This window comes from Sus scrofa, chromosome 9 (assembly GCF_054392235.1).
Source record: "Sus scrofa isolate SSC_HxYL_T2T_F1_AM1 chromosome 9, Sscrofa_HxYL_maternal_Yorkshire_Landrace_v2.0, whole genome shotgun sequence".
NCBI classification, from domain to species: domain Eukaryota; kingdom Metazoa; phylum Chordata; class Mammalia; order Artiodactyla; family Suidae; genus Sus; species Sus scrofa.
In genome coordinates this window covers 13,682,168-13,708,052 of record NC_139391.1, presented here as the reverse complement: position 1 = coordinate 13,708,052, position 25,885 = coordinate 13,682,168, and the positions used below count along the sequence as shown (strand labels likewise).

At 48.5% G+C, this 25,885-nt stretch overlaps 1 protein-coding gene across 50 annotated transcripts in view; it reads left to right on the top strand.

The window, feature by feature from the left end:
• The window catches only part of TENM4 (teneurin transmembrane protein 4), a 2,941,714-nt gene that overhangs the window by 2,307,285 nt on the left and 608,544 nt on the right, over window positions 1–25,885 (top strand). For all 50 annotated transcript variants that reach the window (XM_084975397.1, XM_084975391.1, XM_084975384.1 and 47 more), the window contains one exon: window positions 10,910–10,965. The gene's annotated coding sequence lies outside the window, so the exon portion shown is untranslated. The remainder of the gene's footprint in view (window positions 1–10,909; window positions 10,966–25,885) is intronic.

Sequence of the window (25,885 nt, the reverse complement as noted above, 5' to 3'; positions counted from 1 at the left end):
GGTGTTTGAGGAAATGAGAGGGGCGGGGCCTGCGGTGAGTGGAAGCTGAGCTACCAGCAGGAGCCAGGCTCTGGGGGCCCTGGAGCCAGGGAAGGGCTCACATCTCCAGAGCACGGATGCTGGGAGACCAGGAGGGAGGACGTCGCAGAAGCTCAGGTGAGAGGGGGCTTGGCTTGGACTTGGGGAGTGAAGGCAGAGATGGTGAAGTGGGCTGGATCAGGAGAATAGGAACCAGCAGGATTCCATGAGGGGTTAATGGGGGGGGGGTGAAATGAGGGGAGGGGCGTTGAGAGGTGGCCTAGGTTTTCCAGCTTGTGCTGCCCAGCAGAAGAGGCCCCTCTGGAGTAACAGCTATGCTGAAGATGTGTCCAGTTCGAAGTGGGGGTGGGGGGCCCCTGAGCACCCAGACCTGTGCATTCGTTCCAGCTGTGCACAATGAGGGCAACATCGTTTGGCCTCGCTGAGCCTCCATGCCCTCAGTTATAAAACCAGCACGAAAATCTGCTTTACGGGGTTGTCCTAAAAGTTATTACAAACATGCAGTCAAGCCTCTCACACGTGCTAAGCAGGCAGTGACCATAGGCGGTCATTGGTAGCAGCTGATTTTAATGAAACGTATATGCTCAGGAATCTTGCAAAGCGCATATGGTACCTTTTCTCCTTCATGAAATACAATTGAGTCCGTGACAATGGAGGTGATGATAATTCACGATGGTGATGCCATGAGTCTGGCACCGTTTGGGGCCTCTGCCCTCTTTGTTTAGGGCACTGGTGTCGCCTGCAGAAAGGATCACCAGGCCTGGATTCAGAGAGCTGCGTTCCATTCTTGCTCTCCGCAGCCTTGGGCAGGTCATGTGATCTCGCTCAGCCTTAGTTCCTTCAGATGTTAAGTGGGGACCGTGACACATGGACCTCCCAGGATGGTTATGACATTCAAACCGAAGGACTTGTGCAGAGTTAACATAATGCATCTTGCCAGAGTGGTGCTTAATACAAGTTAATACAAGTTACTCTTTTGCTCTTTCTTATGTGACCTTAGTTCCTGTGCGTTGGGGAGGAAAGTTGAAAGTGGTATCAGGAATTCCCGTCCTGGCTCAGTGGTAATGAACCCTACTAGTATCCATGAGAATGTGGGTTCGATCCCTGGCCTCACTCAGTGGGTTAAGGATCCAGCGTTGCCATGAGCTGTGGTGTAGGTCGCAGATGCGGCTGAGATCCTGCATTTCTGTGGCTGTGGCGTTGGCCAGCGGCTATAGCTCCGATTCTACCCCCAGCCTGGGAACCTCCATATGCCATGGGTGCAGCCCTAAAGACCCAAAAAAAAAAAAAAAAAGAAAAAAAATGAGTGACATCAGACCCCTCCCAGCAGGACCTCAGGCCCCTCTGGTCTCTGCCTTCTGTCACCTCCTCTTTTCCCCTCGTGGTCCAGCCTTGGAAGAAAATGCTCCTTTCTCTGCACTTGCCCTCCTTGAGCCTGGAATGCCCTTTTCTCACTCTTTGTCTATCAAATGCCTCCTTTGTCTCCAGGGCCCAAGCAAGTGCCACCTCTTACACGGAGCTTTTCTGATGCTGCCAAGGAGAATTCACAGCCCCATCTCTTTTGTGTCCACCGCACTGTCACTCAGCCCTCCCTCAAACACATCCAGCTCTCTGCTCTGGGTTACACACACACCTGTGTCCTTGGCTATAAACCTCTTGAGCCCATGACCTTGTCTGTTACAGTCTCATAGGAGCCTCACAACTAAGCCTGGGTCTACACACAAAAATAATGGAACCGAATGGGATTGGATTAATGTGACTGATGGAGGCTGGGGCAGCAGCACTGTCACCCTGTTACCCTGTCAGGGGCTCCAAGCAAGGGCTGTGAGACAGCCCGGGGATTGGAAGGTTTGCAGCTGAGGAGGCACTGTCCCTGCCACAGCAGGAGGGAGCAAGTTGTTTGGGGGAGATGGTTTTGTAGTTGATGCTAAAAGGACCCTCCTCAGAGCAGCTATGGGGCCACCATATGAAGGGGGAACAGGCTGCTCTGAGGGTAGGCAGGCACAGCTAGCGGCCTGGTGAACAAAGTTAGGGACCCATCCCTTGAGCCTGCATCAGCCTCAGCTCTGTGGAGCTCCCTGTCCCAGGCTCCCCTGCAGTCCAGCCTCACTGCCGCCAGTGACTGCTCTCAAGGCCGAACCTGGCGCTCTGATCACCCAGCTTCAAACCCTCTGATGGCTGAGCCCATTGCTTAAACCTGGCTCTTCATAGCCCTCATGCTCTCTGAGTCTCTGCTGTTCCTTCTGCTGCTCACACGTCCTCAAATGGGTCTGCTTTTCATATATCCTACCACGGACTTTTTGTTCTGAAAATACTGTCCTCATGCGAAGCCTGTTTCACCCCCGTCCCTTCATGGTGGAACAGACCCCTTCCTGGCTGGATCCCAAGTGGATCATATACCACCCCTTCCTACTTGTAGCACTTTCTAGCTTTTCGTGCCAAAAGCATGTCTTAGTAGTGGACACGATAAAAGCAGGGTGTGCTGGTCAGGACTGACATGCAGGCCCCAGCTGGGTGTTCAAGAAATGCCATTCCTTAGAATTCTCACAACAGCCCTGGAAAGTTGGGATAAGGATCTCCCTTTGCAGATAAGGCAGTTGAGACTCAGAGAGGTTAATTAACTTTCTCTGGGTCACACAGCTCTTGTGAGTCTGAGCAGGGATTTGAACATGGGTTGGGCCCAGGCTATCTCTGTCTTCCCGGCCACAGTTCCAGCCTGGGTCTGCCACCCAGAGGAAGAAGCCAGCCATTGTTGGCTGATGAAAGAGACAGCAGGAAGCTGCTGGGTGGGAAAGTGGATGTGTCATGGAGGCGGACAAGCTTGGTTTGTAAAAATTAGAGAGAGTCTTTCCCAGGGTTCTGTATGCCTGGTTGAAAAGAGGTGATGGTATCAGGCATCACGTTAGACTGTTATTGGACTGACCGCATTGTTAGGCAAACAACAAAGCTATCATTATCTGTGCCATACAATGTGGAAAAATACTTCCTCCTGGAAGCAACTTGATGTAGAGTGTCCCCAGTGTGGGGGCGGAGGTGGGGGGAGGCAGTCAGTTGAGGTGAGGGTGCCCAGAGGAGGGCACAGCTGGTCTTTGGAAAGCCATTGAGGACATCCCGTTTGACTCTTGACCCTGCCAGGCCGTGCTGGGTTGTTAGGCTGAGGCCCCGTGGTGAGCGTCCTATTTTCGCATCCTGAATTGCTTCCCAGCTAAAATGCTCTATTTTTGTAATCTTCCACAAAAACGGAGATCTCACCAAGCGGGAGCGAGCAAGGACAGAAACATTGACTCCAAAACACCCAGAAGAAGGCTACCGTGAGCCTGTTTTGAGGATCTAATCTGCAGCAGACATCCAAGGGAAAAAAAAAAAAAAAAATCCACGCACCAACCATGAGGAGGTTGGAAAAATGTCAGACCATGGTCCCTGGGGGCTGGCTCCCCTCACAGGGACATCTGGCCTCAACGCGACCAGCTTAGCCTGGATCAACAGCCTCCATGACTGGAGAGAAGACCCCCCAAACTCAAGAGCATCTCGATATAGTTGCCAGTGCTCTACCTAGTCAGTTGTGATGGAGCCTGATGATGTGAGAAAAAAGAATGTGTACACGTACGCGTGACTGGGTCACCTTGCTGTGCAGTAGAAAATCGACAGAACACTGTAAACCAGCTATCATGGAAAAAAATAAAAATCATTATTAAAAAATAGAATACCATAAAATAAATTATTTTGAACTAAAAAAAAAAAAAAAAAGACGCATCTCTGAGTAAGGGTCACTGGGACCTCGTGAATGGGGCCAGCAGGACCTCCCAGAAAAGAGGCATCACCAAGAGGCTTCTCCAGCCCTGCTTGGCTGAGTCACCCATGGTGTCCTTCCCTTGCACGTCCTGACCCACCCAGGCCAGAGTCCATCTGGATGCAGTGGGCAACCCAGGGGACCCTCAGCCCACCGAGTAGGTGGCACTAGAGGTTCAGTGCACTTTTTCCAACCACACAGTCCCTGGGGCTGACAGTGGACTTCCTTATCTCTCCCATGCCCATTCTCATGGCCCAGCACACAGCACAGGGCTTTTGCCCCAGTTTCCTCACTGGTCCTCGGGTCCCACTGAGGACTGGATGACTCGTTCAAACCTCAGTGAGCTTGGCTGCCAGACCTAAACCCCGTCCCAATCACCCCAGTTGTTTGGGGACCTAGATGAGAGGGTGGGCACCCCTCATCCATAAAAATGAATAGCGATTAATAATGAAGAATTACGGTAATTCATTAAATAATTATTATTAATGGTTAATAATCTAGTGGTGAAGAGCCTGACTCTGGTTCAGACTGCCGAGCTTCAAAATCCTGACTCCTGGAATTGTCTTGTAGCTCAGCGGGGTAAGGATCTAGCACTGTCACTACAGCGGTGCAGGTGGCTGCTGTGGTGCAGGTGGCTGCTCTAGCACGGGTTCCATCTGCTGTCTAGAAATTTTTGCATGCCATGGGCACAGCCAAAAAAGGGAAAAAAGTCCTGGCTCCACTATTTATTGTGTGACTTTGGGCAATTTTATTATCCTCTCAATACCATAGTTTCTATCTATAAGATGAGAAAAATAAAAGTTCCGACCTCACAAAATTGTTCATGAGGATTAAATGAGTTAATATTTGGGGACCATGCCTAGAACATAGGAAGTATTACCTTGCTAACCAAAACTGCAGTAGTCACCAACAATTTGTTAAGCCTTTGCCTGATAATAGTCACCAACAATCTGTTAAGCCTTTGCTAGGTGATAGGCATGTGAGCACTGCAGCAACCCAAGATGTGGGTCCTTTTACTCTCCCAGCACTTCAGATGCAAACACAGAGGCTTGGGGAGGCGAAGGATGCAGCCCAAGGTCACCCAGGTCAGAGGTAACAGAGCCAGAGGTCAAAGCCAGACTCTGATTCCAGAGCCAGTGCTTCTGAACATTGAACAAAGACTGACTTAGCCCCCACAGGGGTCTCAGTCACTCTTTTTTGGATGGTTAGATGGAGGACATTCCACAGAGAAGGATGGTCAAAGGAAGGAATCTAAAATTAGCAACCAGAGGCGTGGCCATGAGAAGAGGCTTCGGACAATGGGGGTATAGAGACCATGGCTTCTGGGTCTTGTCTTCTGAGCTGAAACCCAGTCTCCTCCAGGACAGGAGACAAGCTGTGCTTCTCCTGTGCTCCCTTCATATGGATGAATGCCTGAGCCCTCAACAATGGGCCCCAGCAAATCCCCCATCTCCAGCTACCCCTCCTAGGATCTCAGTGGCCAGAGTTGACCAAAAGGAGTCCATCAACACCTTACATGCAACTGATCATCACGCCAAGGCAGTGCTCCATGATTAGCTTGCATAGTCCAAAGGAAGCCAAGGAACTGGTGACTCTACATCCCAGCCTGATCTCAGACTTCCATCTCAGAGACCCTACAGAGAAGGGGAGAGGCGGGTACAGGTTCCCCAAATTCAGTGCCCAGAATGTTGAGCTAAAGACAAGGCAGACTCAGGGAGCAAGGCAGAGATGTAGCTACAGGGCTGCTGAGGCTCTCTGACCTACAATTCACTTGTTTTTTTTAATTCAGAAAAGGCATGTAAAAGGAAACCCTCATCAGTGAAGGTATTGATCTATAGAGGGAAAAAGCATCAAGTCAATTGTGCTAGATAACGCAAATTTATTTTTAAATGTTAGACAGTAGAGAAGGCAGTGGATTAGACATAATTACTGTATAATTTGACTTGAAATTAAGTCCATTTAAGAGACATGCATTGCACACGGCAAAACACAAGGTGGAGAAGAGAGGAGGAAGCTGCAGAAAAACACAGGACGCGGACCCTGGACTTCCCGATCCCTCCACCCCAGTGACCTTACAGTGGTCAAAGCCAAGGCTTTGAGAATTGAGGATCGTACATGGAGAGAGATGCAGCAAGCCCTCATGATCGGGCTTAATTAAACCAGAAGCGGTGGTTTCTTTTTAAGAAAGAGGCCTGGTGTTTCACCTCCTCTGCTTTCTGTATGAAAACCCACATTAAGTTATTCAGAAAACTCAGAGTTGATTGCTTGGTCCATGGAATAGACAGGCTATTTGATTTTTTTTTTAACCTAAGAAAAATTAATTCAGTGTTTGTTGACTGCCTACCGTGGGCTAGGTACCATGCTGAGTTCTGAGTGGATGCTGATGGGAAGAGGACCCCTCCCTGCCCTCACGAAACCTGCAGTGTACAGGCTCACCCACAACCCTGGGCCAGACAGAACCTTTTTTTTGGCCATACCCATGGCATGTGGAAATTCCCCAGCCAGGCATCAAACCCACGCCACAGCATCTACCCAAGCCACCACTGTGACAATGCCAAATCCTTAACAAGAGAACTCTGAGACAGAGCTTCATTGCAGCTGTGAGATGTGCCACCAAGGACATCTCCTGTAAATAGACAGCTGAGCTCACTTAGCCCGGGTGCCCAGTGCTTCTGTGAGGAGAGGGTGTTTAAACCAGGAGAGGGGGCAGGACAAGGTTGGATTAATCAGCAAAGAGGAGAGCAGACAACTTTCCAGGCAGAGGAACAGCAGGTCCAGGGCCTTGTGTTGGGAAGAAGAGGCCCTAAAAGGAAGCCAGCATGCTGTGAGCAGAGACTGGGACACATGGACGTATTGAAGGAGCAAGCAGTGGAGAAACTAGGTCCTAGAAGCAGCCTTTCAAAGAAAAAGGGCCCACTGTGGACTTTGGGACTGATCTTCGGAGGAGTAAGAGGCTGTCAAGGGGTTTCAGGATGGGGGAGTGATTCCATCTGTATTTTTTTTGGGGGGTTACACCTATGGCATATGGAAGTTCCTCGGTCAGGTATTGAACCTGCACCACAGCAGTGACCATGCCAGATCCTTAATCCACTGAGCCACTAGGGAACTCCCATCTGTATTTTCAAAAAAAAACTCTCTAGATTCTGAGAGGCGAGAGAATTGGAAGGAAGATGTGGGGAGGCCATAGGAGGTGACTGTTGGAGTCTAGATGAGAGATGATGGTGGCTTGGCATGGGTTGGGGCACTAGAGAGGAAGAAAAACATACCAATTCGGGGTCTGTTTATGAGGTGGGATAGGTAGGACCTGGTGACTGGCTGGCTGGTAAGGAGCAGGATGGTGTCAAGGCAGTCCTTCAGGCTTCTGGAGGGGCAGCTGGTGGCTAGTGGTGGCATTTACATTGATGGAGTGTGCTGGATGAAAGCTAAAAGAAGAAGAAGAATGGTCAAGGCCAAAGACGAGGATACTCCCATGTAACAAATAAAAGAGACGAACACCAACAAGAAATGGGGAAAGGAAAGCAAACTTGTGCTTCCCAAAAGCAGACGTGCAAATGGCCAAGACACATAGAAAAAGATATTCAACTGATATCTGAAAGTTGCAGATTAAAACAACCAGGCTCCATTTCTCTATTGCATTGACGCAGGTAAAAGAGCATGCTAATGCCTAGTATTACTGAGAGCGCGAGGAACTGGCCTGCCTGTATGTGCTGCTAGTGGATATTGAAAGTGATATGATGTGGGGAGGGGGAGCAAGTATAATTAACAGAAATGTTTAAAAATTCAGTTCAGGAGTTCCCATCGTGGCGCAGCGGTTAATGAATCCGACTAGGAACCATGGGGTTGCGGGTTCGATCCCTGCCCTCGCTCAGTGGGTTAACCATCTGGCGTTGCCGTGAGCTGTGGTGTAGGTTGCAGACGTGGCTCGGATCCTGTGTTGCTGTGGCTCTGGCGTAGGCCAGCGGCTACAGCTCCGATTGGACCCCTAGCCTGGGAAGCTCCATATGCCGCGGGAGCGGCCCAAGAAATAGCAAAAAGACAAAAAAATAAATAAGTAAAAGTAAAAATAAATAAAAATATGTATATAGTCTAAGTATGTAACCAAACAACCACACAAAGGTGTATGTGCAAAAATATTAGCATATTTACAATAGTGAAAAACTGGAAATGGCCTAAAATTCCATCAGCAGGGAATTAATTTTGCATCTGGGTTACTATTTAAAAAATCCATTAAAATGATCCCATTTTGTAAGGTATCTGAACATGTTTGTATGTTAAGTCTGTGTTTGCAGGTATGTATACAAAAAGGTTTAGAATGAAACCTATCTAAAATCATATTGCGAGTGGTAGGTGTGTTTGTATTGTATTTCATATATTTGGGTAAATAGGAAAAAAAAATGATACTTCCAAGAAGAGGCAACAATAACTGCATATAGCAGAGATTATGGTTCAAAGGTTACCGTAAGGAGACCCAAGGAAGGGAGTCACTAATTCTGACTCGTGTTGGTGGGCGCAGACTTCCCAGAAGAGGTGACCTTGGGCTGAGAATGAATCATCAGGCCTCGGTTTGTGTGTTTCCTGTTTCTCCACAGATTCATAGCTTGTATTCAAGAGAAACAGGGGAACTCCACGGAAAGAAAAAGTCATCTGGTGCTACAGACCTTTCAGTCTGTATGCTCCCTGGTCATAAAAAATTCACGCCCATTCGTTTTAAACCAGATGACAGGAAATGAGCTCTAGAAAGACTCAACAACAGCTTCGATCAGTGTCCAGTACAGTCTCTGTGCCACCTTCTCCCGCTTCCCCAGACTCGGTTGGATTTTCTAATCATTTTGCGGCATCGATGGCCTTTCTGGATGTTGTGTTATCAGCTCTTTCTACTTCCGTGGTTACTATCTTGGATCTTTGAATAAGGAATCACTTTCAGTTCACCGTTTCCAAACTTGGTTGGAGAAATGATGCAGCTTCCTGCCACCCTGCCCTTTGGGGAACTTGCAAATGCATTGATGGGTCTAGAGTCACTTTGTGGAAAAACCAGTGACCTAACAGAATGGGATGACCCTGCCTTGATTTGGAAACAGAAATTAATTGGTGGCCTCATGACATGGAATTGAAAGTTTGGGGTCTGAGGAAGGCCAGAGGGGAAACCAAATACGTTCCCGCATCACAGGGTCAGAAGCAGGCCAGTGGGGGGGCCTGAGGCCCAGTTTCTTCAGTTACCAGCTGTGTGACCTCAGGCGACTTTCCTGACATATAATAAGCGTCAGGTGTTTTTGCTGTTTCAGCTTTGAAATAAGACAGACTTCCATTTGACTGCAAGGTCTGGCTGCAGCAAAGTGAGGGACCTTAAGCCAGCCTTTTCCAGGAAAAGCAGGGCCACTGCTGGGAGTAGGGTGGAAATGGATGAGCATTTTAAATTTCATGGATGTTTTGACAAAAAACAATTGTGATTAAAAATTCCTTTAAATTGTTCACAACCATTTTGCAATGATAGAATCCTTCTTAGCTGAAAAGCGGTCTCCCATTGAGCCATAGAGGAGAGGGGAAGAAATAAAGAAACACAGAAACTTTTTTGGGGGGGTTTTGGTTTTTTTGTCTTTTTAAGGGCCTCACCTGTGGCATATGGAAGTTCCCAGGCTAGGGGTCAAATCAGAGCTATAGCTGCTGGCCTACACCACAGCCACAGCCACAGCCACGCCAGATCTGGGCCATGTCTGTGACACAGTTCATGGCAAGGTCAGATCTTCAACCCACTGATTGAGGCCAGGGATAGAACCTGCGTCCTCATGGATACTGTGTGGTTCATTACCACTGAGCCACGATGGGAACTCCTACTTTTCTTATTTACGTTTTACTAAGGTAGTGTTGATTTACAGTGTTGCGCCAACTTCTGCTGTACAGAATAGTGACCCAGCCATACATATAGATACACATTCTTTTTCTCATTCTATCTTTCATCATGTTCTATCCCAAGAAATTGGATGTAGTTCCCTGCTCTATGCAGTAGGACCTCATTGCTTATCCATTCCAAATGTAATAGTTTGCATCTACAGAAACTTTGTTTTAAAATCCATTAAAAATGAAGTTATGTAAAATATATGAATTGATTCAGAAAAGCTAGAGAAGGGCAGTAGCGGTGAGACACTGATACGGCAAAAATCGCAAAGGGCTACCAGCGTGACTGCAGCGGGCCTTGAATAGAGTTACGGCTCCCCCGCCTGTAATATCTCCCAGGATGGTTATGAGGATCATGAGAGAATATCCGTAGCTATTATCGGCTCAATAGCTGTCACATAGTAGGGACGTGAATATATGAGTTTCCTTTCCTTTCCTTTCGCCTCACCTTTGTAAGTTGAAAGTGATCTGTGGGACTGGCCAGGCCAGTTTGCTAGCTTTTTAGCTGAGGTTAATTGCACCCAGATTGGCAAAGACCAGCCGAGGACGCCTAAGGTCTTGGACTCCTCACTCCGCTGGGTTCCTGTGACCCCGGCCTGAAAGGTCTTGGGGAAATGGACAAAAGGCGTGGGAATGAAAGGGAGTTCATTATGCAGGCAGGCAGCAGTCCTGGGGGCCGGGAGGGGTAGTGACCTGGATGGGACTTTTCAATGCAGTACACCTTCAATAGCGCCCCACGCCCCCAACCTCTTCCTGCCCCGCAAAATCCGTAACTCTGTGTAGAGAAGAAAAAAACCCTGGAAAACTACCCCTAAAATGCCAGAAGTATGTTAAAGTGGTTGCATTTTTCTTTGCTCCCTTTCTCCTGGTATTTGATGATCTCTTGCACTTTGACCTCCATGAAAAATAAAAATAAGTGCCAAAATGACTGGAAAGCTGAATTTTCTGGACCTCGAGTTGGGTGCCATTGGCGCCTTTCTTGGCACTTAACTACGAATCCTCACACTTCAGCTTTGCCTATTGCGTGTCCTTTTTGAAAGACTTCCCTTCTAGCCCCTGACCGTGAGCAGTTTCCCCAGTTACGTGGGATCACAAGTGGTTGGTAACCACTACTGGGTATCAAACCTCTGATGCCTTTTAGTCCCGTGGTCTCAAGGGATTAATTGTGAACGTCTTCTTGTTTTGCAGATGGAAACACTGAGACTCAGAGAGGGCTAGTGATCTCTTGGACCCTTGGTCAGTAGGTAAGTGATGATGCTGGAAGTGAGCCTGAAATAAGATTTATGTCAAGTCTCCGTGATTCAGTCTTAGCAAGCTCACCTCCCTGGCCTTGCAGCTTTCCTGATTTGTGCAATTCAAGTCAGAAAATGAGTTGGTCGGAGGCATTTGGGTATTATTTGCACCTGTGGTTTCAGTTGTTCCCACTGTTGAGCTGGAATGTTTAACAGGTGGGTCTGTGAAGCACGGCCTGGCCCCTATTGGATCCCTCCCTGGAAATGGTAGGGCTAGTTGAAACCCGGCCCATGCTGTGGCTAATGGGATGTCACTGCCCCTTCCGCAACGGACCCCGGAGACAGGTTCCTCTAGGACACAGAGCCCAGGACCAGGAGGTCAGGTCACTGGGTTCCAATCCCACAGTGAGCTGCTCGGGGTCAAACCACTTAACTCAAGGAGTCACTCATTTGTCATTTATTTTTTGCAAACTGTTTTTCCCCCAGAATAATGTGGTGCTGGCCTCCATGCCAGGCACTGAGGATAATGAGATAAATACAACACAAGCTTTGCCCTGGAGGCACTCACAGCCCAACTTTCAAGCTCCTCCATTTCCTCATTACTGTCTCATCCTGAGAATTTCTAACATCTGCTTCGGAGTTTACACTCTCTGGGGCATTTTGTGATCTTCCCTGAAACTCCATAAGATGGAAGGAAGATGTTAGTGCCATTTTGCAGAGGAGAAAACTATGGCTTAGAGAGTTGGCCGAGGCCACACCGCGTGCAAAGGTGAGCACTGCCTTTGAAACCAGATTTCCTAGCTCCCGAGCACTTGTTTCTGATAACAGCACACTGTTCCGCCGATGGTTTTGGCATTTGAACGGGTGTTCTCATAGCCTGCTCTTCAACAGGGAGTAAAATGTTGGGGAGATGAGTACCCAGAGGGACCCCGCGCTGGTGAAGGATGCTTTTCTGCAAGGAGGACTTTCCTGTGTCTAGCTGATTTATTCCAAAAAGCAGTGCCTTCTCTGCCTGAGAGTGAAAGCTGCCTTGGGCTCTGGGTGAGCTGATAATCAGAGAAAAACATGCCATAGGCCCAGGGCCACCTCCTCCGGGAGGCTGGGAATTCAGCATATCAGAGAGAGCCGGCCAGGGGCCAAGGGCCAGAAGCACCCCCCCACTTCTGCAGTTACCCTCCTGAATGCTGTGGCTTTCCACCAAAGCTTAAAGATCCTGGGAGCTTCTGCTTTTGCAAAGTTGCCTGGCCTCGGGCAAGACATGGAGAATGATATGGATTAGAGGCTGTGCTGTTTGTTTGTGGGGATGACAACTTGAGCATGAAGCTCTAGGGTTCCCTCAAAGTCTGGAATTTCAAAGGGAGCGTGAATAACCTCAGGGACTAGGCCTGGTTTTTCTATCTTAGAGTGTGTGCGCACATCGTGAGCTGTGGTCAGCTTTGATGACAATGTACCAGCATTGTGTGTGATGGCTGGTGATGGGGAATGTACCTGCGTGGGGCATGGGGGTTTGTAAGGAACACGCGTGTGTGTGTGTGTGTGTGTGTGTGTGTGTGTTTAATCTCTAGGAAGCGATTGTTATGAAAAAAAGAAAACACTTATGGGTATAATTTTTCAACAGGACCCAGAAATGAGCTTTTAATAAGCGTCATTAAACTCTTTGATTACAAGGGGAGGCCAGCCAGTCTTTGATCCTGGGTTAGATCACAGAGCTCTCCCTTGCCCCATTCTTCGGGGTCAGATAAAAATTCCTACTATTTGCATTGGTCTCTCCAAAGCCCTTTCTGCTACCCCTGCCCTTCCCAGCCCCGGCCCCTACCCCAGGCTTGTCTGATCTCTCCGCTTGGACCGCCACACAGGCAGGGCTGGTGTCAGGACTGACAGATGATAGCTGCGGGGGGCGTCTGGAATCTGAGCGTCCTGTGTCTCACGCTGTCCCGGCAGGAAACTTTAGGGTCTTTGTCGAGGAGGTGCTCCAAGCCCAGAAATCTGGGCCCCTTCCTTTCCCGGAGGGTCACTTACAGCCACCGACACCCAGCAGGGCTGTGTGTGTGTGTGTGTGTGTGTGTGTGTGTGCATGGATTAGGTTTCCCCCTTGTCCGACATGGGAGGATGAGAAGCTGTGTTGAAAGACAGATTTTGCTCCAGACTGAAAACATTTTGCCAGGTCTCCTAAAGAAGCTGGTTCCCAGAGTGATTATCTTTCCTGAGCTGAGAGCAAGGTGCTCTGTGACAGGAAGCCAGGCGGGCTTAGCAACAGGCTTATCAGGCTGCGCTGCAGGAATGTTCATTCGTGTCAACAGGTCTGGCTTTGTGCGGTTCTGTTTGTTCACGGTGCACGGGCTCCGTTCTGGGGCTGGTGTGTTTTGATGTACATGGCTCCCTCTCCGAGGCAATACATTCTGTAGGGTGTGGAGTTCTGTCTGCCTCACCCTTGTTCAGCCTGCAGGGTCTGGCCCGGGGGTACCCGGCACGGAGCTGAGTGTGCAGTATTTGCGGTCTACATAGAAGCCACTGGCTTCAGGCAGTAGAGTGGCCCTGGGTGGGGTGGGGGGTTACTCATGCCTTGTATAATATACCAGGCCCTCATCTGAGTCCTAGCTTAGCCTCTTACTGTACCAACTACTCAATTTCTCTGTGCCTTGGTTGGTCCTGGAGGGTCTCCCCTATTCAGAACATTCTGTCTAGTTCTTGCCAGCAGCTGCATTGCAGTGGCCAGCCACTTGGTCCCTATGGCTCCAGTCATTGGGCTTAGAACCGTCTCCAAACCAGATAAGCCACTGAACATCAAAGTCCTGCTCCACATCCCAGGTGCATGTGCTGCCTTGACCTTGAAACTTACCCAGGCAGCCCTCTAGCCCTGGGACAATAACCATCCACTGTCACTTCTCCAAAGTCCCTTAGCCGTTGCTTTAAGAGACATCTGTTTTATTAAGCACCTACCATGTGCAAGGCACTGTGATGCTATATTAGGTTTTTTATTCTAATTTTATACCCATTTTCCAGATGAGATAACTAAGTTTCAAAGATGTTAACAGACCTGGGAGTATGTAAGTATTCAGTGATAATGCTAGGATTTGAGCCCAGGAGTTTGGATTAGAAGCATATGCTCTTGGTTTGTACAAAGCATGAGGCACACAATGGCTAGCAGAAAATGGATGTACCTATTAGTAATAGTTCTTTTGCAGTATTTATTTAGAAAGGACTCACAGCACATCGTCCTAATTATTGGTTCTCCCATGGTCCTATCTCATAGGACTGCGAGGTTCTAGAGGGCAGAAACTAGAAGCCCCAGCTCCTAGCCAGAAACAGAGTTGAGAGCAACTGATCAGTAAATGTTTGAATGATTAACAATACTCCTAATGCTTTCCTGTGATGATCACTGACGAGGTGCTAGGAAAAGCGCTAAGTGCTTTAAGTGCATTATTTTGTTTAATTCTTAAAACAACCCTGTAAGATAGATACTGTTATTATAAGAAGTACAATACAGAAAACAGCAGCTTGAAGAGTTTGGAGTAACTTTTCCAGGTGGCCCAGCTGCTAAATGGCAATTTTGGGAAGGGGACCCCAGCTGACTGCTCACCTGTGCTGTCCGGCCCCGCCCAGATGTCCCAGCATCCCTTGCAGCCACACCTGATGCGCAGAGCTCCTTCAGGGTCGTCCCGTGGAGCTGTCACTCAGATCCAGTGCCTGCTCATCCCCAGCTGTGTGAGGTTTCCTTCTAGAAGGGACGAAGCTAGCGAAGGCTGGGGGCACACAGCCACATGTGAAACGCAGCATAAAGAGCCATTAGTAATTTGGGTCTCCTTCCTGGAGAGCAGGTTTGATTGAAACCATCCAAGTGGGGGCAAAGTCATCTTTGAGAGGCACACGCTTTCGAGCACAGCAGGGAAGGGTTTCAGCGGTGTTTTCTGGGGGAATGTCTGGGGCTTGGCACGTAGGCGGCCACGGGCTTGGTGGGTGAGGGGAAAGGCTTTGGTGCCTCCCTCTCCAGGGAGGGCCTTCCCTCTGGAACCTTCCCACAAGACTTCATGGACCAATGACTTATTTCACCATGGGGAGCTTCATCTTACGCAAGCCGAAGAAATGGCACTCTACCTTCACTGCCACAAGATAATTGACCCCTTGTGACTGTGTCCAAAGGGGAGCGGGAGCTTTCACTTTTTTTAGTGAAAGTTAAGGAACAGGGAGAAGGAAAGCGAGGGGCTTGGGATGACGCCAGGGGGCTGCCCGGTTGGGACTGGGATTCTGGCTGTTGACTCCTGATGGGGCCAGGGCTTGCTTTGCATGAATTCAAGTATGTTCTGTGTCCCTGGGGACTCCGTGCCCTCATCTAAATGAGAACAGAACAACGGCTTTGGGACACCACACATGAACACGCCTTGGCCACGAGCGAGAAAAGCCAGCAGGATGGTGACATGGCAACACAGCCGTCCAAGCCTTCATAGATGTGTCTTTGGGTGGCTCAGGGCTCGCCTATCTTTGGAGCTGGCCCTCTGCACCCCCAAAGCGTGGTGATGGTGGATCTCGAAGCTGGGCCTTGAGAGCACCTCCTCCTCCCCCTGTAATGATGGTTTCTAATCCAGAGCGCTGGGGGTTTAGTGGGATGCTCGCTGAGACTTCCACGGGGGACAGGCCGTCATTTCCCTGATTGGCTCCAGGACCCACCTTGCTCATCCTCTTCTTGTTTGCATGCTGGGCTTCCTTGTTGCCAAGACTGGTGTTTGGCTGGGATGTACTCCATGGCCGCGCCGTGTGTTTACAGCCAACGTTTGCTCTCCTTGGCCATTGTGTCTGTTCTGACTGGTTGCTCTCTGTGCCCTATCGGTTGTTAAATATTTTGAATTTCACTCCCGTTTGCAAGCCTTCCTTTTGTGCAGAGCCAGAACGCCCCATACCAGCTGCATCCTAATGAAGGCCCATCATGCCAGCGACCAGCCTGTGAACCACAGGCAGCACAGAACCAAAACGGTTTAGCTGAATTTGAGAAGTGCTTGCTGTGCTTCCTAATCCTTTTGAGGACTGCAGAGTCACCCAAATGTCACCAGCCGATGTGGCCATCTGGGGCTCCAAGATTTCCTATGCCACCCACCGACACCAAAGCAGAGGCACTTTGGTTGTTGGTTTGGGTGCCATAGCACACCTGGGAGCAGGAATCAACCTTCCCGGTGCCCGCCCCTGGCATGTCTATCTCTTTAGCAGGCAGGTAGCAGGTTCTACCGCCTGCCCTGGGACCCGATTTCCAGATTCACTCAGCTGGGCCTTTACGAACAAGTCACTCTCCCAAATGAGCAGGATGTGCCAGCTTTTCTGGCAGAATTCCTTAGGAACGTTTGTTCTTTCCTTCCTTATTTTCTTGGGAAAGAATGAAAGAAGGGCAGGCAGGCAAAGGAATGGCTGAAGAAATGTTACATGAAAGTGCATAGATTTGAGATTCAGACAGACCAGGATTTCTCTCGGGGCTCTGCTCCCCATTCGCTATTTGACCTTAGGGAAATGGCTTGATCTTCTGGCCTCAGTTTCCTCATCTCTAAGGTGGGGATGATGGGGAAAAAATGATTACTTTGCCAGGTCCCTGGCAGGGTTTCAGGCATTTACCTGGAAGCCCCCCCAGGTAGGGAACACTGTTCTCTCCTTCTGTTGCAGATGAGGAAGTTGAGGCACAGAGCGGTGGAGTGCCTTTTCCAAGGCCACACGGCTAAATGGCAAAGCCTGAACTCAAACCCAGGTGGTCTGGCTGCAGAGCCCACACTCCAGACCTCTGCAGCTCTCACTCAGGGCTGTGTGGGGACGGAGTAATTTCCAAGGAATGTGCCTGGAGTTGAGAGTGCTTTTTCTATAAGCAAACTCTCTTCTCTGTTAAAAAAAAAAAAATCTTTGCTTGCCCTGAGTACTTCTGTGTGCTGAGAACTACGCTGTGTGCTTTGTAGTCATTATCTTATCTACAAGTCACAGCTTCCCTTTGGAATACCACTCTGATTGTATAGACGAGGAGACCACAGAAGGAACAGTCTTGTAAGGTAGTGAGCTCCCTGTCAAGGGAATGATCCAAATAGGAACAAGATGGTCCCTTTGGGGTCATGGTAGGGATTCTGGCATTGGATTGTCTCCTGGATTACAAGATTCTTTGCACTGCTTGGTCCAGGATCTGAGTATTCCCCTGGGTTTTGCTTACGTTTAAAGAATGGATTGGGGGAGTTCCTGTCGTGGCGCAGTGGTTAACGAATCCGACTAGGAGCCATGAGGTTGCGGGTTCGGTCCCTGCCCTTGCTCAGTGGGTTAACGATCCGGCGTTGCCGTGAGCTGTGGTGTAGGTTGCAGACGCAGCTCGGATCCCGCGTTGCTGTGGCTCTTGTGTAGGCCGGTGGCTACAGCTCCGATTCAACCCCTAGCCTGGGAACCTCCATATGCCGCGGGAGCGGCCCAAGAAATAGCAACAACAACAACAAAAAAAAAAAAAAAAAAAAAAAAAAAGACAAAAGACAAAAAAAAAAAAAGAAAAGAAAAGAAAGAATGGATTGGGGAGGGAATCCTGAGCTAATTCCAGTGTTCTTCCAGTGTTTCAGTGTTTTCTAGAACTCGTACACTGACCCTGCGTGAGCAGCAGAGGCCAGCTAAGCAGTTTTTGCCTGTGGCTGGAATCTATGTGGTTGGGAATCAAGAAACCCAGATTCTAGCCTAACTTGGTTGGGAAATCATTTAACCTCTCTGTCGCTTTTGTTCAAAAGAAATAATAATAACGCTAAAGAGATGCTCTGTCTATAAAATTGTATATCCACATACGCTGAAAGCATCGTGACAATGAGAATCATTAGTGTATATTGTCCCTCTTTCTGGTGACACCTTCAATCTATCATGATTCCAAAAAGTGATTCAGGGATAAATGCTATCTCTTCTAGGGCTAGAGCCTGGGAGGAGAAGAAACTGAAAAAAATGAGAAAAATAGAGCCAACCCATCATTGTTAGATGAGACAGCCTCCACGCCTAAAGCAGAACCTTCCCTCTAACATAGGCAAGAGAGGAAAGAATGGAGAATTTATCATTGAGTTTCCCTGCATACCAAGGAAAAAGGGAAAGCTCGTGGATTACATGTTCTCATTGGGTAATGCAGTCTTTGTTGAGGAATAAGGAAACACAGGTGACAAGCTATTAGCTAAGCATAAAGAGAGATAGCTTGTGCAGGAATGGCAGATACATGATGGATTAGGTCAGGTCCTAGGGACCAGACTCCGGGACAGGTTTGTGTCCAGAAAGTTAAGGAGGAGCTGAATGGCAACTCAGTCACAACAGAGGCATCAAGTGACCCCACAGAGAACCCTGGAGCTGGGATGGCCCTTCCCTGCCCCTCATTGCATTCTGGGAAGTTGGCCTTACTGCCCTCGGCAGCAGCAGCTGGGTACTGCCCCCGGATGGGGCGGCCCCCTTGGGCTGAAGTCCATGCCTACTGAGGGATTGCACTGAGCACCATCAGCAACAGCAGCTGGGGAATGGGTGCCTCGGTCCCTAAGGCTCCTCTAGGCAACACATCACAGTATCGGCTACACACAGCGGGCAGGCTGCCCTTCTTCCCTCACGTGCCACTGTAGACGTCGCTAATGGAGATGGCTCTCGTTACCCCAGTATTCAGATGAGGTCTCGGAATGTTTTCAAATGCAATGCTCTGGATAAACATTATCAGCCAGTTGGAATTGGCTCTTGAGAAGGCGCCTGTTGGCTCCCTTTGGCCTCTGCATCTGTAGGAGACACTCATTGATGGTATAATAATACGCCTCCAATGTTTTGCTTGCTCTTTCAGGATCAAACCGTTGGCAAACCTTAGACAAGTTCCCTGACTTGACAAGTAGAAAATGTGATTTTTCAAATGTGTTTCCTTATTATTCCCTTTGACCGTGTTCCCTTTATTTGAGCTCTGGCTGGTTTTCCCTTTCCCTTCCTCAGTGCACTTTCCCCAAGATTCGTTTCCTTTGCCTCTCCCGCTCTTTTTAAATTTTTTTTAAAAAATATTTTTCTTGGCGTTCCCATTGTGGCTCAGCGATAAAGAACCCAACGAGTATCCATGAGGATGCAGATTTGATCTTCGGCCCCCACTCGGTAGCTTAAGGATCCTGCACTGCTGTGGCTGTGGCATAGGCTGGCAGCAGCAGCTTCAATTCAACCCCTAGCCTGGGAACTTCCACATACCGCGGGTGCAGCCCTAAAAACCAAAAAAAAAAAAAAAAAAAAAAAAAAAATTTTCTTTACTACATTCGCTCTTGTCATCCCATCTATTCTTATTTCAACCATCAGCCCCTTCAAATGCCCTTCCTTTACCCAAGTCACATCACCAGTCACCTGCTGAACCTGTCCAGCCAGCTCCCCTAGCTAAGCCTCCAGGACATCAACAAAGGACATTGTGGCTGGCTGATGAAGAAACGGATGCTTAGGTTTAAACGCTTTCTGGATGAGACATCTCCCAAGAGCCTGGGTGGGCTTTATCTTGAGGCCCTTAGCTCCCACGTCCGTGTCCTCTCTTCTGTCCCTTGGAAATATTTATTGAGGTGATCGCTTGATGGCTCCAGGGTCTCCTTCTCCAGTCGTGCCTGGCTGAGAATTCTGCAAACTCCAGATGTTAATCTTCCTGGTCATTATAAACCGAGGCTGAGGATGGGAGCCACTGGGTGCATTAGAGACCCTCTGCTTTCCCTGAACAGGGGAATTCAGAGTACCGGGTGCAGCCTGGCCCCCGAGCCCACCAGCTCTCCATGGCATTTAATTCTGGAGATGTCCCAAGGGTGGGAGCCTTTGGGAGCACATACTCGCTGTCAGGGTTGATGGGATGGGGCTGACACTGCAGCCGACAAATGACTTGTTATGGCTTTTGATAAATGAGGCTTCAGTCCGTCCAGCTGGCCAGCCGCCGAACCTGGCAGCACCACTGAGGGGCCCACCTGGGTCTCCGAGCTGAATGCCCCTGCACGGATCTGTGATCCTCCTTCAAGGAAGATGCATTTGGTAAAGGAAGGTCTTGTGCTTTTAGCCGAGGGCTGCTTCCCTCAAAACCAAGGGTCAGCTAGGTGGTTATTAAAGAGGGCCTATAGAGGATCCTATTCTGTGCCAGGTACGAAGCTAAGCCCTTCGAGATGCAAAAATAAAACCAGTGTCCCACCTCTCACCCTTCATATGTGGGCTGGTGTTTTTTTTTTTTTTACTGCTGTGGAAATGGAAGACACGGGGACCGCCGCCTCCTGATGCTGCGAGGCTTCTGAGCTCTTACAGTCAGTGGCCTGATTCTGCCCTCTGCCCTTGAGACCAGGACTTCTTTGCACAGGGAGGAATTTAGAATTCTCAGGGTGCCTGGGGAGAGAGGCTGCTCTGAGTCCTCACTACTCTCTCCGCACAGATTTTCTGTGCGACCTTGGACAGGGCACTTGGCCTCTCTGGTCCTCAATGTTACCTCAGTGTCAAGGTCCGAAAGGAGCCCCTGTGGTGCCTGCAGTTGGGAAGCACATTGTATGATGCTCTGTACACAGTAGGTGCTCTATAAATGAGACCATGTTTCTTTTTCCACCCCTACTTCCTTCCTTGGCAAGATCAGTGGAGAGCTCTTTCCTAGACACCGATGACCCGGAGGGCTGGGGCATGTCCCCAAGGAAAGCTTTCTGACTTTGTTGGATGCTGCAGGGCTGCCTGGGTTCTCCAGTCTCCAACCCAAGGGAGCAGGTTACAACCTCAGTGCCTCCTACCAGCCCCGACTTGCAGAGAACTCCCCTTCGTGTTCTGATTCCTCACCCCCCCCCAAATATTCCTTTCTAGAGGGATGTCACCAAGATTACTCAGAGGAAGAGGTGACTGTGGCCAGAGAAAAGGGCCCTGCACCATGAGCTGGCTTTTGGAAAACAGAACCATCTCTTTTTTTTTTTTTTTTTTTTTTGGTCTTTTTGCTATTTCTTTGGGCTGCTCCCGTGGCATATGGAGGTTCCCAGGATAGGGGTCGAATCGGAGCTGTAGCCGCCAGCCTATGCCAGAGCCACAGCAACGCGGGATCCAAGCCGCGTCTGCAACCTACACCACAGCTCACGGCAACGCCGGATCGTTAACCCACTGAGCAACGCCAGGGATCGAACCCGCAACCTCATGGTTCCTAGTCAGATTCGTTAACCACTGCGCCACGACGGGAACTCCAGAACCATCTCTTGACGTCTAAGACTTCATCTTCTGGCTTACAGGAGCAGGGCAATAACACATCCCTTGCCGGCACTGTCAGGATTGCATGTGATAACACGCATGAGAATGTGCGTGCTGTGGAAGCAACCTGCGGTCTCTGATTGTGGATGCTGGCTTGCTTCTGTGAGTTCCCATCTCTTGGCACGACCCCTTCACCGAAAGCTCCTAGTTGAAGTCCTCGGATGTATCTGGGCCATGCAGAGCACGGTCCAGCAGGCTGTATGTGGAACTCTTTTACTATGGCCCTTCCCAAAGAACTTCTTTTAGTTATTTATGTCTCTCTACTTCTTGAAACTCCAAGATGTTTAAGAACAAGGTCCAGGGTTAATTCAGCTATAGCCTCAGGATGTACCTGTTGTGCCGTAATTGTGTAAAGAAATAAATGAAGATGCAAGATAATAAACACTGTGGGTAGCTGCTACCTCTCTGCTCTGGGGAATGTAAGGTTTCCTGTACTCCTCCAACAGCCTCAGGAGGCTGATACTATTCCACTCCGGAGAAAAGGAAATTGAGGCCCAGAGAGGTGAGGCCACTTTCTCTAGAGCACACAGTCCGTGATAAGCAGAGTGAAGAGAATCAGCTTCGGAGCCTAGGCCTCCAAGGTTAGTTCTCATCTCCTGTCCTGGGCTGTTTCTCTCTCTTTCCGTCTCTTCTTTTCACATTTTATTTACAAACAGCATTAAAACCACAGCAGAAAAAAATAGAAAACGACCTTCCATTTCCCCACTTCTGGCAAGTCAGCTGTTTTCATTTTTCCACATCCCTGCCGTCTCTTTTTCTTGCACATGTTCTTTTTTCCTTTGCATATGTTCTTTTTTGAATAACAGCATTATTGAGATATAATTCCCATGCCATAAAATTCACCCTTTTAAATTGCATAATTCAGTGTTTTCTAGAATATTTACAGAACTGCACAACCATCACCACTATCTAATTTTAAAACATTTCACTACCCTAAAAAGAAATCCTGTCCTCATTAGCCATCACTCCTCATTCCCAGCTCCCCCCCTCCACTCCCAGCCCTTGGCAGCAGCTCATCCACTTTCTCTCTCTATATATTGCCTATTCTGGACATTTTACATAAATAGAATGATATAATATGTTGCCTTTTGTCTGACTTCCTATCCTTAGCATAATGTTTTCAAGATTCCTGCATGTTGCAGCGTTTGTCAGTGCTCCATTTCCTTTTTATGGCTGAATAACACACACACACACACACACACACACCCATCTCATTTTGTTTATCAGCTGATGACTCTTTGGGTTATTCCTACTTTTTAACTCATGAATAATGCTGCTCTGAACATTCGTGTACAAATTTTTGTGGGGGTGTATATTTTTGCTTCTTTGGGGTATATGCCTGTAAACAGTACTGCTAGGTCATGCGATAACTCTGCGATTAACATTTTCAGGAACTGCCGGTCTGTTTTCAAAAGTAACTGCCCCGTTTTACAATCCCGTTCGTCAAGTTAAAGATTCCTTGTATTCATAGCGTGTTGAGTATTTTTATCATAAACAGGTGCTACACTTTGCCAAATGCTTTTCTGTGTCTGCTGAGGATCAGGAGACTTTTCTTCTTTATGCCCTTAATGTGGTGTAACATGTTAAACCAACCTTGCATTCCTAAGAAAACCCCACTTGGTTTTATGGTGTGTAATCCTTTTCATATTGGGTAGATTCCATTTAGTAGTACTTTATTGAGGAATTGTGTGTGTCTGTGGTCACAGAGGAAAATGATCTGCAGTTTTTTCTTTTCTTTCTGGTATCTTCAGCCGATTTTGGTATCGGGGAATGCTGACCTCATGGAACGAGTTGGAAAGGGTTCACTCTTCTTCTGTGTTTTGCAAGAGTTTGTAAAGCATTTGTGTCATCTGGACTCTTTTTGTGAGAACTTTAAAAAGTCATGGTGAGGACAAAGCTATGACTTATCACGTGCCTGTGTTGGATGAATCTATGACCCTGAAAACTTGACATTAGATCGAAGCCTCAAAATTTCCCTATGGGTAAGACAGTGAATCTTCTGTCGTTATTCTAGGCAAGACAGTCAATACTAGGAAAGTGGGGTGGACAGACAGATCTGGCTCCTATTGTTCTCTCTCTCTTTCTCTCTTTTTAACCTTTTTAAACATTTCTGCACAAATGCCTGGATGAATACACCATTGAAGCAAAACCTTCCCCTCTAAAACAGAAAACAGATTGGCCTCTTGACCACATGCTAAGCAAGACCAGTGCTTACATCAGTATCTCCCCTGGAACTCATCCTTGTCCTCCTAGAAAAGCAAAATATCCACAAGCGTTAATAGCTTGGCATCCAGGTTAACAAAAGAGTTGAGTGTTTGTTTTTGTTCCTTTTTAACATGTGAATGTGAGGAAAGACTCTTCCTGACTGAAATTGCTTGGAACAAGAACCCAGAGTCTGAGATTTCACTACATTACAGGACAGATAATGATGACGTTCAATCCCTGAGCTTTTGTAAAGGAAAGATGCTCTGAATGATGGCCATTCACGCATTCCTTTAGTCACTTTGTTAATTCATTCAGCAATTCCATGCTGAGCTTTCTTTCTATGCTGGGCCTTGTACTGAATGTCAGGTCACACAGATGGGATTGCATTTCAGTCCCAGAGGAGTACCCCGTCTCGTGGGGAAGATCAGACTCTAAGCAAACAGTTACCACCAAGCGTGATCATGGCCATAACGCAGGCATAAAAGAGGACCACGGGGATGTAGAGGGAGGAGCTATCGGGGATGGACAGTGTCAGGGGGAATATGGTCCAAAAGGGAGGCTTGAAGGATGCATAACAATTGGCCTAGCAGACCTGTGGGGCCCAGAACCAGGAGGTCACTGAGATCATTCTCTCTGCACATTCAGAGTCATTTGCAAGGGCTCAAAGGAATAGCACTGGAGGAGACATGAGAAGAACCCAGGATGTGAATGCGAAAGGGCTGGTATGCTTTTTGAAGAAGTCTGCATTTTATCCAGAGGTGGTCAAGGTTTTCATGACTCAGGATCTTTCCTAAACAGCAGCCCAAGGGTACCAGAGAGGCAGAACTGAAACCATATCTGATGACGGAAGTCTAGTCTAGACTGTGAAGAACTATCCCTGAATGGAATGCAGGTCTCCTAAATCCTTTCATCTAGCATCCCTTCCCTCCTGGACCTTGTTTTCCCTTCCATGGCCCTAGAAGGGCCAGCCCAGCTCACTAGGAGGTCAGACTCCAAAATATGAATTTCAGTCCTGACTCTTATTTCCAAGCTGGAGTGGATAACACCGAACCTTGGTTTGCTTATTGGTAAAAGAGAGTCACTGATGCCTCCTTCCTAGAGTTGTTGTGACAGCACATAAACTAAAGTTCTCTAGTAATCTTCAGTAATCTTCCCCACAAGCCAGACCAAAGGGGCGCCCCATCCATATGGAAGTCAGACCAGCGATGTTGACAGCTGCACAGACCCAGGTGTAAGTCCCAGTCTGCTCCCTGGCTGCTCCACCACAGGCAAATGATTGAACTCTCTGAGCCACACTTTCCTGCTCTGTGGAACAGAAATGATCCTAATACCTCCCTTTTGGGGTTGGATGTGAACGGTCCCTGTGTCATCCCCAGGGACATCCAAGATGCCGAAGAAGTGCCTTTGGAATCTGAATGTGAACCAGGAAGCTCTGCTTTTCCTGGAGGCTCCTGGGGGGCTGGGCGCCCATCTCCCTCGCTCGTGTATGTGCAGAGCCTAATATATAACCAGGCTCAGCAGGTAAACCTGCTTCAGCAGTTTTGCCGTTGAATTCACTTCCTCCTCTCAATCCTTTATTCATTTGAGGTTTCTGTCCAGTTGGAAAAAAAAAAGATGACTGTGACGTTTTGGCAATACAAATAAGTCAATAAAGGACCGTTTATCTGTAATAAAACTGGAGTTCCCATCATGGCTTAGCAGCAAGTAACGAACCCGACTAGTATCCATGAGGACGAGGGTTCAATCCCTGGCCTTGCTCAGTGGGTTAAGGATCTGGTGTTGCCGTGACCTGTGGTGCAGGTTGCAAATGAGGCTCAGATTTGGCGTGGCTGTGACCGTGGCTATGGGATAGGATGGCAGCTGCAGCTCCAATTGGACCCTAGCCTGGGAACCTCTATATGCTACAGGTGTGGCCCTAAGAATACTAAAAGAAAGAACAAAAATTTTAAATCATCTCCTTTTTATACGTTTATTTGGCTGAGTGGGCTAAGCAGGTATTAGTCAATTTGGAGCTTTCTTAAAGGAGCAGGAAGGAAGCACAGCTTCTGCTTCCATGGACCCGGCATGGCTGCCCCAGTTTCTCCAGCTGAAAAGCAGAGCAGTATCTGCCTTGTGTACTGTATCTCCTTGTGCACTGAGGAGTTTGGGAGTTTAACCTGGGAGAGTTGTGCCCTTAATGATGTTTTATACCCAGGGGCCTCTGGAGAAGAGCACTTCAGGAAGATTAAGCGGGACAGGAGGCTGCAGGAGCCCCCTGCCAAAGGGTGAGGCTGTGGAACGATGAGAATTGCACCCTGCATGTGTCCTAGGAGAGAGCACGTGTGAGTGCAGAAGCAGGCTTAGTGTAACCTGGGCCCCGGACTCGCTTCCATCTCCAGACGGGTCCACATACTTGGCATTCACCGCTCCTTCTGGTCCTGCTCAGATGGGGAGGGAGCTAGCTATGGAGCTCCGTAAAGCCCAAGATCAGGCCCCAAAGTGATGGTTCCTGCCCAGCTGAGTCCCC